The sequence below is a fragment of the Sus scrofa genome, chromosome Y (genome assembly GCF_000003025.6).
Source record: "Sus scrofa isolate TJ Tabasco breed Duroc chromosome Y, Sscrofa11.1, whole genome shotgun sequence".
NCBI classification, from domain to species: domain Eukaryota; kingdom Metazoa; phylum Chordata; class Mammalia; order Artiodactyla; family Suidae; genus Sus; species Sus scrofa.
Genome location: NC_010462.3, coordinates 437,433 through 459,834, shown reverse-complemented (window position 1 = coordinate 459,834; position 22,402 = coordinate 437,433).

Genomic DNA, 22,402 nt, shown 5'->3' with positions numbered 1-22,402 from the left:
TATGTCACCCACTGCCTCGACACCTTCTTCTCTCCCTTGGGACCCGCTGGAACCATGTTCTACAATGCCATCCCACGCATGTCTCGGAGGTGCTCTTTCTTTTTACAGCAGTACCCGTGCCATAGGCAATTTCCCAGGCAATGGGACTGATTAGAACTGCAGCCCAAGCCACAGCCACAGCCACACTGGACCTGAGCTGGCTGCATCTGCGACCTCTACTGCAGCTCACAGCAACGCCAGATCCTTAACCCACAGAGCAAGGCCAGGAGTCAAACCCACATCCTCATGGATACTAGTTGGGTTCTTTTTTTTTTAATTTATTTTTTCCCCCCACTGTACAGCATGGGGATCAAGTTGCTCTTACATGTACACATTTTTTCCCACCCTTTATTCTGTTGCAATATGAGTATCTAGACATAGTTCTCAATGCTATTCAGCAGGATCTCCTTGTAAATCTATTCCAAGTTGTATCTGATAACCCCAAGCTCCCGATCCCTCCCACTCCCTCCCTCTCCCATCAGGCAGCCACAAGTCTATTCTCCACGTCCATGATTTTCTTTTCTGTGGAGATGTTCATTTGTGCTGGATATTAGATTCCAGTTATAAGTGATATCATATGGTATTTGTCTTTGTCTTTCTGGCTCATTTCACTCAGGATGAGATTCTCTAGTTCCATCCATGTTGCCACAAATGGCATTGTGTCATCCTTTTTTATGGCTGAGTAGTATTCCATTGTGTATATATACCACCTCTTCCGAATCCAATCATCTGTTGATGGACATTTGGGTTGTTTCCATGTCCTAGCTATTGTGAATAGTGCTGCAATGAACATGTGGGTGCACGTGTCTCTTTTAAGTAGAGTTTTGTCTGGATATATGCCCAAGAGTGGGATTGCAGGGTCATATGGAAGTTCTATATATAGACTTCTAAGGTATCTCCAAACTGTTCTCCATAGTGGCTGTACCAGTTGACATTCCCACCAACAGTGCAGGAGGGTTCCCTTTTCTCCACAGCCCCTCCAGTACCTGTTATTTGTGGATTTATTAATGATGGCCATTCTGACTGGTGCAAGGTGGTATCTCGTGGTAGTTTTGATTTGCATTTCTCTTATAATCAGCGATGTTAAGCATTTTTTCATGTGTTTGATGGCCATCTGTACATCTTCCTTGGAGAAGAGTCTATTCAGGTCTTTTGCCCATTTTTCCATTGGTTGTCTTTTTTGCTGTTGAGTTGTATAAGTTGCTTATATATTCTAGACATTCACCCTTTCAGTTGCATCATTTGAAACTATTTTCTCCTATTCTGAAAGTTGTCCTTTTGTTTTCTTTTTGGTTTCCTTTGTTGTGCAAAAGCTTTTCAGTTTGATGAGGTCCCATGGGTTTATTTTTGCTCTAATTTCTATTGCTTTGGGAGACTGCCCTGAGAAAATATTCATGATGTTGATGTCAGAGAGTGTTTTGCCTATGTTCTCTTCTAGGAGTTTGATGGTGTCCTATCTTATATTTAAGTCTTTCAGCCATTTGGAGTTTATTTTTGTGCATGGTGTGAGGGTGTGTTCTAATTTCAGTGCTTTGCATGCAGCTGTCCACGTTTCCCAGCAATGCTTGCTGAATAGACTTTCCTTTTCCCATTTTATGTTCTTGCCTCCCTTGTCCAAGATTAATTGACCCTAGGTGTCAGTGTGTATTTCTGGGTTCTCTATTCTGTTCCATTGGTGTGTTAGTTTTGATACCAGTGCCACACTGTTTTGATGACTGTGGCTTTGTAATATTTTTTGAAGTCTGGGAGCGTTATGCCTCCTGCTTGGTTTTTGTTTCTCAGGATTGCTTTGGCAATTCTGGGTCTTTTGTGGTTCCATATAAATTTTTGGATTGTTTGTTCTTGTTCTGTGAAAAATGTCCTGGGTAATTTGTAGGGATTGCATTGAATCTGTAGATTGCTTTGGGTAGTATGGCCATTTTTACAATATTGATTTTTCCAATCCAGGAGCATGGAATATCTTTCCATTTCTTTACATCTTCTTTGATTTCTTTGATTAAAGTTTTATAGTTCTCAGCATATAGGTCCTTTACCTCCTTGGTCAGGTGTATTCTGAGGTATTTGATTCTTTGAGGTGCAATTTTCAAAGGTATTATATTTTTGTATTCCTTTTCTAATGTTTCATTGCTGGTATACAGAAATGCAACTGACTTCTGAATGTTAATCTTATATCCTGCTACTTTGCTGAATTTATTAATCAGTTCAAGGAGTTTTGGAGTTGAGTCCTTAGGGTTTTCTATGTATAGTATCATGTCATCTGCATACAGTGACAGTTTTATCTCTTCTCTTCCTATATGGATGCCTTTTATTTCTTTTGTTTGTCGGATTGCGGTGGCTAGGACTTCCAAACCTATGTTGAAGAGCAGTGGTGGGAGTGGGCTTTTAATCCACGGATCCCCAGTGAGAGCTCCTGGGGGTCCTTTCTGCTCCTCTGTTGAATGTCTGTGTTGGCCCTTCATTCCATGGGAATGCTTTCTGCTCCGAGCATCGTCTCTTGTTGATGTTCCCAGTTTTCCATTTTTTTTTTTATATATTAAAAAACCAAACAGCAGCAGGAGCAGCACATCTCCGTTTTTTGGAAAGGATCTTTTAAAAATGCTGTCTCCATCCAGAAGTCTGGGGAGCCTTCATTTGTGCTTTTCTCGTATTAGGAGAAACACTCTCCATGTTCAATGCAACATGGCACAGGGTCCAGGCAAAGACCTAGGGCAGAGCCGGCAAGGAGCCGATTTCCCATGAGTGGCAGGCACAGGGGGCCACGGCCACCTCTGGAAATGCATGCATAACGGATGCATAATTGAACCACCAACTGGGGGTGGGGGTGACCGTAAGCATCTATGGATGTCATTTCTTTCTCTTTTTTTGTATGTGCAGTTAAAAATATTCCTACAGATTTCCCATCATGGTGCAACTGGAATGAATCTGACTAGGAATCATGAGGTTGTGGGTTTGATCCCTGGCCTTGCTCCGTGGGTTAGGGATCCGGCATTGCTGTGAGCTGTGGTGTAGATCACAGACACAGCTCAGAACCCACATTGCTGTGGCTGTGGTGTAGACCTGCAGCTACAGCTCTGATTGGACCCCTAGCCTGGGAACTTCCATATGCTGCAGCTTCAGCCCTAAAAATTAAAAAAAAATTCAAATTTTGAAAAGTGACATTTATTACAGAAATTTAGAAAATACAGAAAAGAAAAAAAAATCAGCCCTTGGGATCTTGCAATCCAGAGAGCAACAATATTATATTGATGTAATTTCTTTTTCTTTTTTTTTTTTAATGCTTTTCCCCCATTATAGCTGGTTTACAGTGTTCTGTCAATTTTCTACAGTATAGCAACGTGACCCAGTCACACATACATATATACATTCTTTTGCTCACATTATCCTGCATCATGCTTCATCACAAGTAACTAGATAGAGTTCCCGGTGCTATACAGCAGGGTCTCATTGCTTATCCGTTCCAAATGCAATCGTTTGCATGTATCAACCCCAGTGTCTTTTGGGGGGCAACACCTGCAGCATATGGTGGCTAGGGGTTGAATTGGAGCTACAGCTGCCAGCCTATACCACAGCCAAAGCAACACCAGATCTCTCTGTGACCTACACCACAGCTCACAGCAACACTGGATCCTTAACCCACTGAGCAATGCCAGGGATCAAACCTGCATCCTCACAGATACTAGACAGATTTCGTTTCTACTGCACCACACCAAGACTTCTCTATTGATGTAATTTCTGAAGGCAAGAAATAGCGCCAGTGGATTGTAAGTTTATTCAGACTTGGTTCTCTTGCTGCAACAACGTGTGTGTTTTTTGGTCCCTGCTGTTATTGCAGGCACCCTTCTCATAATGCTTTATTTTGTCTTCCTGCTGTCCTGCATGTCCAATGGGCATTTCCTGCCATCCCTTCTTGTCTGCGTCATGGTACACGGACACTTCTCTTAGCCTCCGGATTTGGATGTTATATTTCTTTGTGGTCCCCAAAGATGAAAAGGATGGGCTCCTTGTTTCATAGTGAGGTGATGACGCAGAGCCTTCGGAAGACTGCGGGACAGGACCAAAACTCATGTGAGGTAGGTGAACACTGGCTGCAAAAGAAACTGCAGGACAAAAATGTGCCGTATCGTCTGTTTTGGAAAATTGTTATGTTGATTGGGGAAACACTGCAAACTGCTGACTCCCTGAATGAACTGGCCCTGTAGCCCCAAGCCACGATGTGGCAGCATTTGTGGGGAGAGGCTAGAGCCACGTTGCCGGGGATGACGTAGTGGTTCTATGACCTCTGAATAATGGTGGCCTCTGATACAATAAACCACATTCTTCGAGCAGAATCTTGACTCTGTGGGCCCTGAGAACTGGAATTCTGTCATAGGGCTGATCTGTTTGGGGTCAGAATGATTTATATCCTCGTGAAGACGTTAAAAGCCTGAACTAAGATAGGATCCCAAGGGAAAGGAGAAAAGCGCTGGGCTTTAGGAAGTTTTAAAATTCATAGATGCACCCAGTGATGCCACAAAAATGACCTCATGGTCAAGGGATTCTCACTCCCTCATTTATCTTCTTTCTTTCTTCCTTCCTTCCTTCTCTCTCTCTCCCTTCCTTTCTCTTTCTTTCTTATGGTCAATGGATTCTCACTCCATCATTTATTTTTTTTTCTTTCTTCCTTCATTCCTTTTCCTTTCTTACTTCCTCTCTCTTCCTCTTCCTCTCTTCCCCTCTCTCTCTCTCTCTCTCTCTCTTTCTTTCTGCTTTTTAGGGCTGCACCTGTAGCACATGGAGGTTCCCAGGCTAGGGCTCGAATGGGAGCTACAACTGCGTGCCTACACCACAGCCACAGCCACATCAGATCTGAGCCGCATCTGCGACCTACACCACAGCTCACGGCAATGCCAGATCCTTAACCCACGGAGCGAAGCCAGGGATCGAACCTGCAACCTCACGGTTCCTGCTTGGATTCGTTTCCACTGCACCACAGTGGGAACTCCCCATTTGCATTATTTTAGACACAAAGAAAGAACCGGCTCTGGGGAGGGGCAGGTGGTTATGAATATTGGGGGGGGGGGTGTCAACAGATCCTCTGAGCATCCGATCACAGTAGCGAGCCTCTCCCTGAAACAACCCCGATGTGGTGTCAAATGCTGTATGTCCTCCTTGGGTCTCCAGGGACGGGTTATAGAATTTTATCACAAGACTTCAAGAAACCTGAGGTTGGATGTTCCCTGTGAGGCTGTTGTTCCGCTGGGTCTCAAGACATATCCCTGAAGAGGCTTTGGTTGGAAATGAAACCACATCTTTCAGGGAGGGAGAACCATAACTTAAGCCTTCGTAACTGATGTTCCTTATAAGACAGACGGGAGCTTCGAACACTGCCTGCATGGTTGACATACCCACATCATGACCTGCTCATTTTCCCTTTTTAAATTTTATGTGTGCATTTAAGGGTCACACTTGTGTCCTATGGAAGTTTCCAGGCTAGGTGTCGAATTGGAGCTACAGCTGCAGGTCGACACCACAGCCACACCAGATCCGAGCTGCACCTGCAACCTACACACCTCAGCTCATGGCAATGCTGGATCCTTAACCCACTGAGCGAGGCCAGGGATCAAAGTCACGTCCTCATAGACTTTCTGTCAGGTTCTTAACCTGCTGAGCCACAACAGGAACGCCTCCATCTGCTCATGTTCGGATGACAATCTAAAACTTACAGTCAATGTTAAATTGGGGATCTTCCGAAGTCCTCACTGCTTTGGTTGGATATTTTACTTGCTTCAGGCTTTTCCAGTCCCGGTGTGTGTAAGATACTCAGCATCGAGAATGGAAAGAAATAAACAAATGCTCTTTTATCCAGGAGAGGGTCCCTGTCTCCTGGGAGCATCAGGATACAGAATGGAAATCTACACAACCCTTGTTTCAAGAGACCCAGTGTCACCCTCTGTTCCTCAGATCTGAAAGCGCTTTAACCTTCTCAAGGTGCGGACGGATATTTTCAAGGTCTTCCAAGAGGCGACGATAATTTCATTTTTTATTATTTATCATAGCATCTTTTGTTTTTCCCATGATCGTTGATTTACCGTGTTCTGTTTTTACTAATTGAGACCACCTGTAGAGTGCCAGCACGTGTGTGCATCGTTCTTAGGAATGATAACATTTCACGCGACTCAACCAAAGCCTCATATGACTGTCAGTTCAAAAAGGATGCAGCCAAGGAGTCCACCTCAGATCCTAAAGGACATTTTTGTTGTTGTTGTTGTTGCATCATCTCTGTCCAAGGTCCTAAACCTCCACCCTTGTTTTGCAGCAAATGCACAATTTGCACGAAACGCCCTGTCTGCCCTGACCTCACTTCCCACCTCCCGAGAGGTTTTTAAATTTGCTCTTTCTACAGTTTATATTCTATATAAATGGAACATTTCTGTTTATAAATATTTATACTTCTAAAATACTGCTATGTTAGAAAATCATAGTTAAGGTTAGACCAGCAAAATGAATTACTCCACTTTCGGTGAGAACCTAATCCTTAGAAGAAGAATGTCCTTGTTCCACACACAAAAACAAACTCAAAATGACCTAAAGACTTAAATATAAGACATGACATAACACAACTCCTAGAAGAGAACACAGGCAAAATATTCTGACATAAATCATAGCAATGTTTCTTTAGATCAGTCTCCCAAGGATATAGAAAAAAAATAAACAAGCTGAATCTAATCAAACTTATAAACATCTGCACAGGCAGAGAAACCATCAACAAAACAAAAAGACAACCTATGGAATGGGAAAAAATATTTGCAAACAATGCAACTGACAAGGGCTTAATGTATAAAAGAGACAGCTCATACAACTCAAGAACAACCAAAAACAAACAATCCCATCAAAAAATGGGCAGGATATGTATATAGATATGACTCCAAGGAAGACATACAAATAACCAACAGGCACACGAAAAGATACTCAATAGTGCTAATTATTAGAGAAATGCAAGTCAAAACTACAATGAGAAACTACCACACACCAGTCAGAATGGCCATCATCAAAAAGTCTACAAATAGTAAATGCTGGAGAGAATGTGGAGAAAAGGGAACCCTTCTTCCCTATTGGTGGGAATGTAAATTTATGCAGCCACTACAGAGAACAGTATAGATGTTCCTTAAAAATCTAAAAATAGAGTTGCCATAGGATCCAGCAATCCCATTCCTGGGCATATATCCAGAGAATACACTAATTTCAAAAGACACATGCACTCCTATGTTCAAAACAATATTATTTGTAGCCAAGTCATGGAAACAACCTAAATGTCCATTGACAGATGAATGGATTAAGCAGATGTGGTACATATATACAATGGAATATTACTCAGCCATAAAAAAGAATGAAACAGTGCCATTTGCAGCCACAGGGATGGACCTAGAGATTCTCATACTAAGTCAGACAAAGACAGACAAATACCATATGACATCAATTATGTATGGAACCTAAAAATAAAGGTACAAATGAACTTAGAAAAGAGCCTCAGAGACAGAATACAAACTTATGGTTACCAAAGGGGGTGGGGAGGAATTAATATATACACACTACTATTTGTAAAATAAACAGGGTCCTACTGTAGTGCACAGGGAACAATATTCAGTATTCTGTAATAAACCATAATGGAAAAGAATATGACAAATTATAGGTATTCATATATACACTGAAAGTATTCAGCTGCTGTACACCTGTAACTAACTCCACATTGTCAATCAATTATACTTGGATTATAAATATGTGGTTGTTTATCAGGAATATCATATAATATGTGAAAAACTCAAATGTTCTCAGCATTATCTTACTACTTAGGAATACGTTAAAGTTAAAAAGAACGCCAGATACAGTCTTTATTTCCATTAAGTGTTTTCAAGTTTTTGTGGAGCAGGAAATTCCTATTGTCCTGTAATTTTAAAAATATGCAAAATTGGAATGCGGAGACATGAGGTTCATTGACATTGCGCAAATAACCCGCTGGGAAATAATTCTATCCACTTAAGCTTAAACCAGTACAACTTTATTCTCATCATTTCTTAAAATTTTTTACCTAACAGCCAAAGGAAGAACTAAGGAGATTTATTTTGTAGCTGAGCAAACACAAAAGTCAAATATTCAGATTCCATGTTGAGTAAAGAGTTAAGCCTGTGTTAAGAATTATGAAAATGACCAGTCATCATATTAGAAAATAGCTGCTATACTCACAAAGATGTTCCATATGATACAGCATGAATTATTATGTCAATAATAAGCATATGATGGTAAAAAAAGAACAGGACACCTCAAGCAAGTCATTGGACAATTTCTAAAAACAAACCATAAAAATATGCTCATTGGTTTCAAAATTCCAGCTTAAGTCTAAACTCTGAAGAACACTCTACCAGCCCAAAGCCTGGCTTCGTTGGCATTCCCGTCGTGGCTCAGCAGTAACCAGCCAGAGTAGGATCCAAGAGGATACGGGTTCCATTCCTGGCCTCACTCAGTGGGTTAAGGATCTGGTGTTGCCGTGAGCTGTGATGTATGTAGGTTGCAGGCATGGCTCGGCTTCTGCGTTGCTGTGGCTGTGGTGCAGGCTGGCAGCTGTAGCTCCGATCTAACCCCCAGCCTGGGAACTTTCATATACCGCAGGTGTGGCCCTAAAGAGACAGAACCAACAAAACCTGGCTCCATTCAATTGACTTATTTTTTTATAATTTTTATTTTTATTGAAGTGTAGTTGATGTACAACATCGGGTCTGTTTCAGGTGTACAGCAAAGTGATTCAGATAAACATCCATTCTCTTTCAGATTCCTTTCCCATGTAGGTTATTAAAGAACATTGAGTAGAGTTCCCTGTGCTATATATTGAGTCAGAAACCAGTGTAAATACAAGATATTTAGTCTATAGTAAATTCGATGAAACCCCCTTTTTAGGGTGTTTGTAGGGGAAGAGAAGCCTCGGATGGAGGAAGAATTTCATCCCAGATGTGTTTACTTCCAGTGGGCAAGACATAAATAGAAACAGTTTCTTTATAAGTGCAAATTTTACAGTTAGCATTTATTAAGATACTGCCTGTTGGATGGAGCTGGTTTTAAATTACTTTGGCCTGTCAGAAAATTGGATAACTATAAAAATACGCCAGGAAAATGGAGCCTCTTTTTTAGAAATAGGAGACTCAGGTAAACAGATAAGCAAAGCAGGAAAAAGTGACCCCAACGTGAAAGTGTGCATTTTTATTTTTTATTTTATACTGTTATGGAAGTGGGGTTGATTGACAAGGTTGTGGTAATTTCTGCTGTACAACAAAGCGATGCAATTAAACATGTACACACATCCATTCTCTTTCATATTCTTTTCCCATGTAGACAATCCCAGAATATTGGGTAGAGTTCTCTGTGCTAGACAGCAAGTCCCCATTGGCCAGCCGTTCCATAGACCTCAGTGTGCATATGCCAATCCCACACCCCCAGTCCATCCCTCTCCCTCCACCTGTCCCCTTAGGTAACCATAAGTTTTTTCAGTCTGTTTCTGTTCTGCAACTGTTCATTTGTATGCTTTTTCAAAGATTCAACATATAAGTGATGTGATATATTATGTTTGTCTTTCATTGTCCGTGAAGTAGTGGTACATCTATACAGTGGAATACTACTCGGCCATGAAAAAGAATGCAACCATGCCATTTGCAGCAACATGGATGGACCTTGAGTTTTTATACTAGGTGAAGTGAATCATATAATGAATGTTGGCATTTTTAGAAATTGCGCTGGAATCTCGAGTGGTATTTAACTGTAGATGTTTGTACAGGGGTGGTTTTCTTCTTATTGATCTTGAGCAAACACTGCACACCTGATCTGTGTTAACAAGATTCTCCAGGGCTCAGTTGGGGTCTGAGAAATCTTTCCCCTAGAGTATATTTTGTACCACTTTTGTCAGTTGATAATGATTCCTCAAGCCTCCTGGTCCTTCCTTGTATCCCTCCCCCCAACTTTTTCTGCCTCAAGGAATGTTTGCCCATATGTTATCCTTCTGGTCAACCCCAAGTTCTTGCAGCCTCCTTAAGATATCAAATCTAGCACATCCTTCAAATGTGCCAGAATACATCTGCAGAATTTCCATAATGTGCAGTATCTCTTCATCTCCTCAAAACAAAACTGATTCCTTTGACATGCTCATATTTAAGAAGATTTTTTAAATGTTAGTTTATAAAAAGCTAAATGCTCAGAGTTCCCATTGTGGATTAGCAGGTTAAGAACCCAACATAGTGTCTTGTTGAGTGGGTTAAAGATCCGGCATTGCCACAAGCTGCATTGTAGGGCATAGATGCGGCTTGGATCTGTCATTGCTGGGGCTGTGGTGTAGGTCAGCAGCTGCAGCTCTGATTGGACTCCTAGTCTAGGAACTTTCATATGTAAAAAGTGTAAAAAGAAAAAAAAAAAAAACGAGCACAAAAAGAAAAAAAACAAAACTAAACTAAATGCTCGTCTCTTTTTTGAGTTGTGACTATCACGATGGCATATTATCTTGTAGTATCTTGTCAATTCAAGTGTTTAGGATCTTTGACTTCTTGTGGCAGCCTGTGTAATCTTCCTGGTTGAGCTTGTTTGGGAAACATGCTATTATTAATCATACTGTTTTGCAGAAAGACATACTTTATTTTCTTCCAAACAAATGACTCGCCCTGGCACCTGGGAGGCGCTACACAGAAACATTTATAAACTTTGAACCCTGCAAGGCTCCAGAGTGATGGGCCAGCCAAATACAGCCAGACCGTGAGCTCTTTCAGTGTACGCCCGCCAACCTCACAGCTGGAGATGGATCTCAAAATCCCCTAGCCTCAGATAATATTTCTCCTTTAAACTGTGAAGTATTTCAAGCCGAAATTCAAATGCCTAAGCAAATGTTTTAAAATCTATTTTATAACCACCAACAGGTCTTTTCTCTTCAATGCAGATGAACTCGCTGCTGGAGAATGCTTTTAAGCAGCTTAAAATATTAACGTTATGACAGATGTTGATGACAACGCCAGGCACTGTGCTTGAAAGAGATGTTGTCTTTTATGCATTAGTCCTTCAGTTATTCAGAAATCCCATGGATCCATTTGGGCAGAGGCAAAATTAGAGAATTATGGCTCCTCCACAAATAATTACATGCTAAAAACACAGTGACTCTGTTAAAGAGATTTATTTATCCACAGATTAATGAATTTTTAAATGAAACGTTTTATTTTTAAAAGCTGTCGTTATCTAATTAATTTTCCACATGGAGATGAATAGCACAAGTTTTTCCTGTCCACAATTACTTAGATATCTTTCCATGTGCATTTCTATAATAGCTGATCTTTTATTTATTGTTAATGGCTGCACCTGTGGCATATGCATGTTCCTGGGCCAGAGGTTGAGTCCTGTGCTAGTGACGGCAACGCCAGATTCTTTACCTCTCTGCATGGAGCCAGGGATCAAACCCACACCTTCACAGTGACCTGAGCCACTTCAGTAGGATTCTGAACCTGCTGCGCCACGGTGGGAATGCCCTAATCTCTTATATTCTAATCAAAACACATAAGGAACCCATGCAATGGTTTAAGATACAAATGGTTCCTTAGGAGCTATTTCCAGAGCTGGTAGCTTGGTTATCTTTGTATTCACAATATTAACTTTAAAAAATGCTGTTCCGTCCTTGCCAAGGCTTGGAACAGGAAGAAAGGGAAACTACTCAGCACACGATGTCCAGATAGGTTTCTGTCCATGGCCACCAGGGCATTCTGCTCGGAGCACATGCAAATGGCTCTGCAGCTAGTGGACTTGGGTGACTCTTGATTTTTTGGAGGCAGATACTGTTTTAACAACATGTCCCAGAAAGCTCCGTCTTTCCTCAGCCCAAAGTGTGAGGTGCATTCTTGTTGGTCAAGCTACAGGCTCTCATTGCCCCTGGGTTGTGAATATTTTAGGAAAAGCCAAGAGACCTCCTTCCGACCAGAGACAAAGAAGAAGATGTGAAGGCAGCAGCAGCCCTTTGGAAGAACGTGGCTCTGCGAGTTGGAATAAATAACCCCACCCTCGTCCTCCCCCAAAGGCACCACCTCTTAACGCCCTCTCATGAGCGTTAGGATTTCAACATATGAACTGCGAGAAGAGGAGGAGACACAAGCCTTCAGATCACAACAAGCGATATCCCCATGCCTGGTAAATTGATGATGATGCCATCATAAATCTAAGGACCAAGAGAACAGACAACAGTGCTTGACTTCAAGGCTTGATCTTGCCTTGAGCCCATCCATTAATGGAAACCAAAGTCCTGGTCAAGGTTATCTGAGGGAGTTGCCAGCGTGGCTCAGTGGTAATGAACCTGACTCATATCCATGAGGATGTGGGTTTGACCCCTTGCCTTGATCAGTAGGTTAAAGGATCTGGTGTTGCCATGAGCTGTGGTGTAGGTCACAGACGTGGCTCGTATCCTGCATTGCTGTGGCTGTGGCATAGGCTGGTGGCTACAGCTCCAATTGGATCCCTAGTCTGGGAACCTCCATATGTTGCAGGTGTAGCCCTGAAAAGCAAAAAAAAAAAAAAAAAAAAGATAATTTGGAAAGAATGCAACACTGGCAAGAGACAAGTTTGTCCCTCTGGTGGTTGCCCATGGTACTCTGTCTCTCTTTCACCATCCCCATGAAGGGCACTAGATGGTCACCCCTCATAGAACCTGTGCTCATTCACTCTTCCCAGTTTGGCATTTCATTCACGACACTTACTCGGAAGCTCCCATTTAATGTGAGGCCCTGGATTGCAGGCACAGGATATGAATCCTAGCATCGAATAGCCACCCCTCCTAGCAGACAGCTGGTGCACTAGATGTGTTTGATGAATGAAGGAGGGAAAGAGAGGGAGGAGGAATTGAGTTTGGCTGGAGGGTGGGCAGGCAGGGAGCAGAAGCATGGAGTCTTTCAGGTCAAGCTAATGAGGCTGCAACTTAGGCTGAACGATGGTGGCAAAGGTAAGACATCCTCTTGGTAGAGGAGCTGCGTCTTAGCAACGTTGCTGCAGAGCAAGCAAGAGGGAAGCAAGGAACATATGAGGGGGCCAAGGCGAAGACTTTGCCTAGGGATCAGTGCAAAAGGAAAGAGGAAGGGAGGACCAAGAGATATTAGAAAACTCACAAGCAAGACGTGGACACAACCCCAATGGCCATCGACAGAGGAATGGGTTAAGAAGATGTGGTGCACATACACAAAGGAATACTACTCAGCCATCAAAAAGAAACAAAACAATACTATTTGTAGCAACATGGATGGACCTAGAGACTCTCATACTAAGTGAAATAGGTCAGAGAGAGAAGGACAAATAGTATGAGTTAAATAGTTATCACATATATGGAATCTAATATATGGTACAAATGATCCTATACAGAACAGAAACGAACACATGGACAAGAACAGACTTGTGGTTGCCAAGCAGAGGGGAGGGAGCAGGATGTACTCAGAGTCAGGGGTTAGTAGATGCAGACTATTGCCTTTGGGGTGGATAAGCAATGAGGTCCTACTGTACAGCACAGGGAACTCTATCCAATCACTTGTGATGGAACATGATGGAAGATAACATAAGAAAAGCAATGTTGGGAAGGCCAGCAGCGACAGCTCTGGTTTGACCCCTAGCCTGAGAACCTCCATGTGCTGTGGGTGTGGCCTTAAAAAGAAAAAAAAAAGGAAAAAGAAAAAGAAAAACAATGTATATATTTATGTATGATGAAAGATGTTTCCAGCATGTATTTCCTTTCAAGAGAGGGAGCAGGAGAGATTATGTGTGTGTGTGTGGACAGAGGGAGCATGCAATCTTTCAAAGAGTCAAGAAGATAATTCCATAAAAGACAGTGAGTGGACCAACCAACTGAGTCATGACTTCTTTTTGAACAAGTGTTCTTGTATAACATTATCAGTGATGGGTCAGGATGGAGAAAATGCAGGTGACGGGTCCAGTTAGGAAGGAATGAACAGCAGCAGTTCAAGAAAAGGAATGGCTGAACATTCCTGATGTCCAGTTCCAGAATTAGACAGGGGAGTGGAACTAACCCATGAGGTGTGGCAAAGAAGATCTCTCTTTTTTTTAATTGGATCTCGAGCAGTTTCAGTCATTAAGGAGGCTATCAGAGAGTCACCAGTCGGCTGGAGAACAGTTAGTTGGGAAATAGCATCATGTGCTGTGAGTTGGTTGGAGAAGATGTGGTTGGGACGTGGTTGGGAAATACAGCTACATGTAAAAGAATGAAATTAGAACACTTCCTAACACCATACACAAAAATAAACTCAAAATGGATTAAAGACCTAGATATAAGACCAGACACTATAAAACTCTTAGAGGAAAACATAGGCCAAACACTCTCTGACATAAATGACAGCAACATCTTCTCAGATCTACCTCTTAGAGTAATGACAATAAAACAAAAACAAACGAATGGGACTTAAATAAACCTAAAAGCTTCTGCACAGCAAAGGAAACCCTAAACAAAATGAAAAGATAACCCACAGAATGGGATAAAATCTTTGCAAATGAATCGACTAACAAGGAATTAATCTCCAAAATTTATAAACACCTCCTACAGCTCAATACCAAAGAACCCAAACAACTCCATCAAAAAATGGGCAGAAGATCTAAACAGACAGTTCTCCAAAGAGGACATACAGATGGCCAAAAAACGCATGAAAAGATGTTCAACATCACTCATTATTAGCGAAATGCAAATCAAAACCACTCTGAGGTACCACCTTACAACAGCCAGAAAAGCCATCATCGAAAAGTCTACAAACAGTAAGTGCCAGAGAGGGTGTGTAGAAAAAGGAACCCTATCACACTGTTGGTGGGATTGTAAATTGGTACAACCACTGTGGAAAACAGTATGGAGATTCCTCAGAAAAGTAAAAATAGAACTACTATTTGATCCAGCAATCCCACTCCTGGGCATCTATCCAGAGAAAACCATGACCTGAAAAGATACATGTACTCCAGTGTTCATTGCAGCACTCTATACAATAGCCAAGACATGGAAACAACCTAAATGTCCATCTATGGAGAAGTGGCTAAAGAAGAGGTGGTACATAGACACAATGGAATATTATTCAGCCATTAAAGGGAAAGAAATAACAGCATTTGCAGCAACATGGATGGACCTAGAAATTATCATGCTAAGGGAAGTAGTCAGACAATGAGACACCAACATCATATGTTATCACTTACATGTGGAATCTGAAAAAAGGACACAATGAACTTCTTTGCAGAAAGATACTGACTCACAGACTTTGAAAAACTTACAGTTTCCAAAGGAGACAGGTTGGGGGGTGGGGGGATGAGCTGCGGGTTTTGGGATGCAAATGCTGTAAAATTGGGCTGTGATGCTTGTTGTACACCTATAAATGTAATAAAATTCATTGAGTAATTAAAATTGGGCCTGGAGCAGTTTCTGTCATTCAGGAGGCTATCAGATAGTCACCAGCTGGTTGAAGAAGAGTTAGTTGGGAAACAGCATCCTGTGCTGTGAGCTGATTGGAGAAGACGTGGTTGGGACACAGCATCATGGGCTGCGAGCTACCTGGTGAAGAGGTGGTTGAAAAATGGCATCATGGGCTATGCACACCTGTCCAGGGGTTGGAGCAGGGGGCGGGGAGGGACCTGGACCAGGTAGAGAAAAATGCACGGTCAAGGGCGGGAGGTCTCCTCCTTTGGTTTTTCTCATCAGGTGAAGTGTTCTGTGCCGAATGAAAAGTCGGGAAAGGAGATGGGCAGGCTGTGGCTATGCCTCCCAAGCTTCATCCATGTGAAAAGGTCCACAAAGGTGGTCCATCGACGTGGAAGAATAACCCGGGAGAAAGCTGGCTGCAGAAGACATTTCCTGTGATTGCGGCGAGAGGACTCTGACCGTTAAAGACTGGAGAGAAGCTATTGCTGGAAGCAGCGCAAAATGTCCCTGTGTCCATTTCAGTACGTTTCCTGGAAGTCTAAGCCCTCATTTCCCCTTCCTTAGCGGCACCTGTTTAAAAGCTGAGCTCATGAGGAGTGCCCATTGCGGTGCAGGGGAAATGAATCCAACTAGCAACCATGCGCTTGCCCGTTCGACCCCTGGCTTCACTCAGTTGGGGAAGGATCTGGCATTACTGTGCGCTGAGGGGTAGGTCACAGGCACGGCTCGGATCTTGCGTTGCTGTGGCTCTGCTGTAGGCTGGTGGCGCCAACAGGTCTGATTAGACCCCTAGCCTGGGAACCTCCATGTGCCGCGGGTGCGGCCCTAAAAAGACAAAAGACATTAAAAAAAAAAAAGCTGAGCTCATTAAAAAATATATATATATAGATAGCAATAAGTATCTCTCTCTCTCATCCTCCATCTCTATCTACGTATCCATTCATCCATACGTCGTATATATGTATGTGTGTGTGTGTATATACCTGTCATCTATCTACCTATGACCTATTTATAGCCATCTCCTACTTATCTATCCATCCATATATCTATCATCTATCTGCCTATCTACCTACCTACCCATCCACTGATCTATTATATATGTGTGTGTGCATGCATATATATATATATATATATATATATATATATATATATATATCATTTATTTATATCTATCTCCTATCTGTCATGACTGCAGAAGTTTCTGAGTAATAACTTCCTGGGCCCCTGTCCCCCACCATATTCCATAATAGCAACCCCAACAGGCTTTTTAAGAGCCCACACCTGCCTGGAAAGAAATGAGCTCAGATCAAATCAGCAGAGTCCATCCTCTTTGGCAGAGGCAGCCCCAGACAGGCAGTCTCTGCAGGAGCCCAGCCTGAAGCCCCTTCAACGCTGTGCAGACCCTGAGAATACTGTGCACAGATTAGCAGGCAGGATCAACTTCTTTGCCTTGCGTGTTATTATTATTTTTCCTATTTTTTTTTTTTGTATTTATCTCTGTTGTGCTTGAAGGCTCTTATGCAAAACTACAGGCTGTTTCCTGGGCTGGGGGCCAGCTCTGGACAGGGGGAGCTGTCAGGGGGCTCATTGGGAGGAGTGTCCACTGGCAATTAAGGCCTGGGAGCAGGGAGCATGGACATAGCCACACGGAAGCCTCTCACCCTTTCTGCTTCTCTCTTGGAAGCATCCCCCAGCATAATGGATCTAAATTATTTGCAAACTTTGATAAGACATTCATCTTCCTCAAACTTCTCTCTGATACATCTCATGTGTTAAACATCCAAACAGGCAGCCTTGGAGATAAAGATTTTGGAGGATACCATCTGAAAAAACCAAGCATTCTGAAATATCGAGGTGGCTGTTGTCGTTTAAATGAAAGCTTTGGGAGTGCCCATTGCGGCTCAGCAGGTTAAGAACACAACTAGTAGCCATGAGGATGTGGGTTCCATCCCTGGCCTCGCTCAGTGGGTTAAGGATGCAGCGGTGCCATGAGCTGTGGTGCAGGTCACAGACATAGCTTGGATCCTGTGTTGCTGTGGCTGTGGTGTAGGTTGGCAGCTGCAGCTCCAATTCGACCCCTAGCCTGGGAACTTTCCTACACCATAGGTGTGGCCCTGAAAAAAAAAAGAAAAGAAAAGAAAAAACCTTTACAATAGCAAACCACCCTCTTTAATGAGGCTTTGAGATGCTTGCCCAAAGGTAGATATTTTCCTAGTGAAACCAGGGCCAGACTTTGGTAAAAGACAAGTGCATCCTCTCTCTTTCTCCTGGTAGGGTCATTTGCAGATGAATTCACACAGGGGAGGGTTACAGAAGCCAGGCTGTGCCTGAGTTGGCTCATTGGGGTATGGAGCTGATTTCTGGAGGTCTGTGCTTAATTCTGGTTCCTTAGTTCTGGATCCTCCATAGCATCAGAAGAAGAAAGTTTATCCCCCAAAGAAGAAGACCGAACATTCTTTCAATTCTCAGAAGTCCTCTTTCCAGAAAGGGGGGAAGGGAGGTTATCGTGTTTGAAAGGTGATGGCTTTGATGTCACAGGAGCTGGGTCCCCCACACAAGAACCTCACAGCCCTCTGTATTCCTGAGTATGTGCCTTTCTTGATCAGGGAATGACAGGTTATCAAACACTTTGTAGACTTCCTAACAATCTGTTTTTAGCATGAGTTTACAACCTGCTAGACCCTCTACTGCATCATCCCATCATTTTCTTATTATTTATTTTGTGTGTGTTTTTAGGGCTCCACACGTGGCATATGGAGGTTCCCAGGCTAAGGGTTGAATCAGAGCTGCAGCTAGTGGCCTTACACCGCAGCCACAGCAACATCCATCTGAGCCGTGTCTGCAACCTACACAAGAGCTCATGGCAACCCTGGATCCTTAACCCACTGAGCGAGCCCAGGGATCGAACCAGCATCCTCATGGATACTCATCAGATTCTTTTCCACTATGTTATGATGGGAACTCCTTATCCCATTATTTTATTCACTCTATTAACATTTTTTTTTTTAACAGCAGCTCCTGTGGCACATGGAAGTTCCCATGCCTAGGGATTGAATCAGAGCTGCACCTGCCGGCCTGCACCTCAGCCACAACACCGGATCTGAGCTGTATCTGCGACCTACACCATAGTTCTCGGCAACGCCAGATCCTTAATCCACTGAGAGAGGCCAGGAATCTAACCTGCATCCTCACAGAGACAACATCGGGTCCTTAATCTTCTGAGCCACAGTGGGAACTCCTGTATTAACATTTTATTTCTATTTTCCATGGTGACAAATGAAGGCTTAGAGACACTTGGTAAATTGCCCAAGGACGCAAAACGATGACATGTGAGGACATGGATTGATGGCATGTGGGCTCTCAAACACAAAGCCAAGGCATTTGGGACCAGACCTTCATTGGGGGTGGGGGCTTCCCTGGGCAGTGGATGTCTCCACCTTTCCCCCCAAAGATGTGACAAGTGGGAAGGCTTCAGAAATTGTCAAGTGTCTTTGGGGTTCCAACATTCCAGGTTGACAATCACAGCTCAATCAAGTAGCCTAAAGAGTAAAAATAACTCCCACAGTGTCATCCCAACAGCAGAAGCATCATGTCACTCCCTGAGATTTCTTGGTACTTTGAATTCTCTGGCCCATCCTCAGATGTACAGAACCCGGACCTCAGATACAGGGGCAGTGGTCTACACGTTAGGGACCCTCCACATGGCTCTGATGATACCTCAAGTTTAGGAGCCACTGGTTTAGAATGATCCCGTCTAACCACACACGTGTGCTTCCAAGCCAAAGAAGGATGAGAAGAGAGAGAAATCCTATCATGCTTCAGCAAATGTCAGGGCTACCTTTCCATGATACAGACAAGACGGAAACTGGTAAAATGATGTCTCCAACGTATAACTCACTATTTTGTGTTCTTCATCCGTGAAGCACAGAATCACAGTGCTTTCAAGACACTAGGAACCCTGACATACATTTCAGTTGGCTGACTGCTGGATATACTGATTTGAAAAATACATTAAGAACGTTTCTTACCTGGGAGTTCCCTTGTGGCTGAGGGGGTTAGGAACCAGACATAGTCTCCATGAGGATGTGAGTTTCAATGCCTGGCCTTGCTCAGTGGGTGAAGGATCTGGCATTGCTGCAAGCTGTGGCATAGATCACAGATGCAGCTCAGATCTGGCACTGCTGTGGCTGAGGTGTAGGCTGCTGGCTGCGGCTCCCATTCCACCCCTCGCCTGAGAACTTCCCCATGTGGCAGGAACATCCTTTAAAAAAAAAAAAAAGAAGAGCATTTCTCATCTGGTTCTTCAGGAAGACAGGGACTTGTCTGCTTCACATGGATGATTACCTGAGTAACTAAAGGAGAGATAATTTCCAAATTCCTCCATGGTCAACCAGGCTAGGCATGCTGTGAAGATGTATGAGTTTCTTACTGCTGGTGTAACAAACCGCCACAACCTTGTTGGCTTAAAGCAGCATACCTGTATCCTGTTATAATTGTGGAGGGCCAGAAGTCCCAAAGGAGTCTTCGAGGGCTAACATCAAGGTGTGTTCTAGCTGGGCGGGTTCCTGCTGGAGATTCCAGGGCGGGGATCTGTTCCTTGCCGTTTCCGCCTTCGAGAAGCTACCCTGGCTAGTGGCTACTTGCTTCATCTTCAAAACGCATCACCCCGTCTCTGCTTTCATTACCACTTCTCCTTCTCACTGCCTTGATCTTCCTCTCCTCCTTGGATGAGGAGCCTTGTGAGAGCAGTGGTCCATGGAGAGAATCCAGAGCCTCTCAAGATGCTTAATCACATGCTCCAAGCCCCAGAGGCTGACAGACTCACAGGTACCAGAGATTAGGATGTGGATGTCTTAAATGGACATCACCAAGGACCAGGTCTCTTGCCTTTTCCCAGATGTGACTGTGAGGCCACTGTCCAGACCCCTGCAGCTTCCTCTGGAAGCCACCATCAACCCAAAGCTATATGGAGATGCCCATTTTCCCCATGTCACCCTGCCTCTCCTAGCCCATTCCCTTCGAATGAAACACATCAACTCTCTTCCCAGTCACCCCTTAGTCATACACAAAAGAGGGACAAGGGCTAGGAAGACAGAATGAAGGATGGGCATGCCCACAAAGACACCAAGTCACAACTTGCAGTTGGCTCTGATGATGATCAAAAGCAAAGCTATAGGATCCTCGAGCCTAATCACGGCTCCGTAATATACTGTCTTAAATAAGGTGCTACAAGCTCTCTGGACTTTCTTTCTTTAAGTAAAATGGGCATAAGAAGATCCTTCACTTCTTATGATTTCAGGAACTAATGAAGTGTCTACAACACTGTAAGCACTAAATGATGGGTGATAATATATTTTTCTTTCTTGTTACGGCTGTGCCAGCAGCATATGGAGGATCCCAGGCTAGGGGTTGAATCAGAGCTATAGCCACTGGCCTACACCACAGCCACAGCAATGCAGGATCCAAGCCGTGTCTGTGACCTACACCACAGCTCACAGAAATGCTGGACCCTTAACACACTGAGTGAGGCCAGGGATTGAACATGTGTCTTCATAGATATTAGTCAGATTTGTTTCTGCTGACTCACAACTGGAACACCAATAATATTTTTTAAGGGCTATAAATGATACCAACTCTGAGAAAGTAAGTTGGAGCAGCTACTCTGAAAATCAGTGTGGAGTTTCCTCAGAAAACTAAATACAAAAATACCATAGGATCCAACAATCCCCATTCCTGGGCATATATCCAGAAAAAAGGGAAATTCAAAAAGATACATACACCCCAATGTTCACTGTGGCACTATTCACAATAGCCAAGATATGGAAACAACCTAAACATTCATCAACAGATGAATGGATTCAGAAGATGTGGAATGGAATACTCCTCAGCCATAAAAAAGAATAAATATATCCATTCTTAGCAACATGGATGCAACTAGAGATTATCATGCCAAGTGAAGTAAGTCAGAAAGAGAAAGACAAATGCCATATGGTATCATTTATATGTGGAATCTGAAATACGGCCAAAATTATTCTAACTATAAAACAGAAACAAACTCACAGACCTAGAGAAAAGATTTGTGGTTTCCAAGGGGGAGGGAGTGGGATGGATGGGGAGTTTGAGGTTAGCAAAGGCAAACTATTATCTGGAAGATGGATAAAAAAACAAGGTCCTGCTTATAACACAAGGAACTATATTCAATAGCCTGTGATAAGCCATAATGGAAAAGAATAGTTAACTAAAAAATAGTTAAGATTAGATATAGATACCTGAATCACCTTGCTTGTACAGCAGAAATGAACACATTGTAAATCGACTATAGGTCAATAAAAATAAATAAATATTACCAACTTAAATCACTGTGTCTTTACTCTTTATTCCTTACCATTTCGTATTAGTAAATAATTTTCAGGGACTTGTGGATGGTGAGTCTCCAGAACAGAAATAGAAGCAAGTCTCAATCACTGAACTCAACAGCTAAAACTCTAATCAAAAAAATTAGAGTAGATTTAATTAGCAATATTCATTATCTAGTCATGTCCAATGGACATGCAAATGAATGGTGAGTAAAGGAAAATTCCGTCAACTCTCATAGTCTCTCCATTGCAGGTCAGCTGTCATATCCTATCCATTGCACGTCAGCTGTCATAATCTCTCCATTGCACGTCAGCTGTCATAGTCTCTCCATTGCAGGTCAGCTGTCACATTCTATCCATTGCATGTGAGCTGTCATATTCTATCTATTGCAGCTCAGCTGTCACATTCTATCTGTCGCAGCTCAGCTGTCACATTCTATCTATTGCAGCTCAGCTGTCATATCCTATCTATTTCATGGCCCCAGTGTCTGAGCTCCCAGGGAGTTGGCTTTCTGCAATAGGGTGATTCTGGGCTCCTACTGTGCAAAACTCTGCAACCCTTGAATCCTAC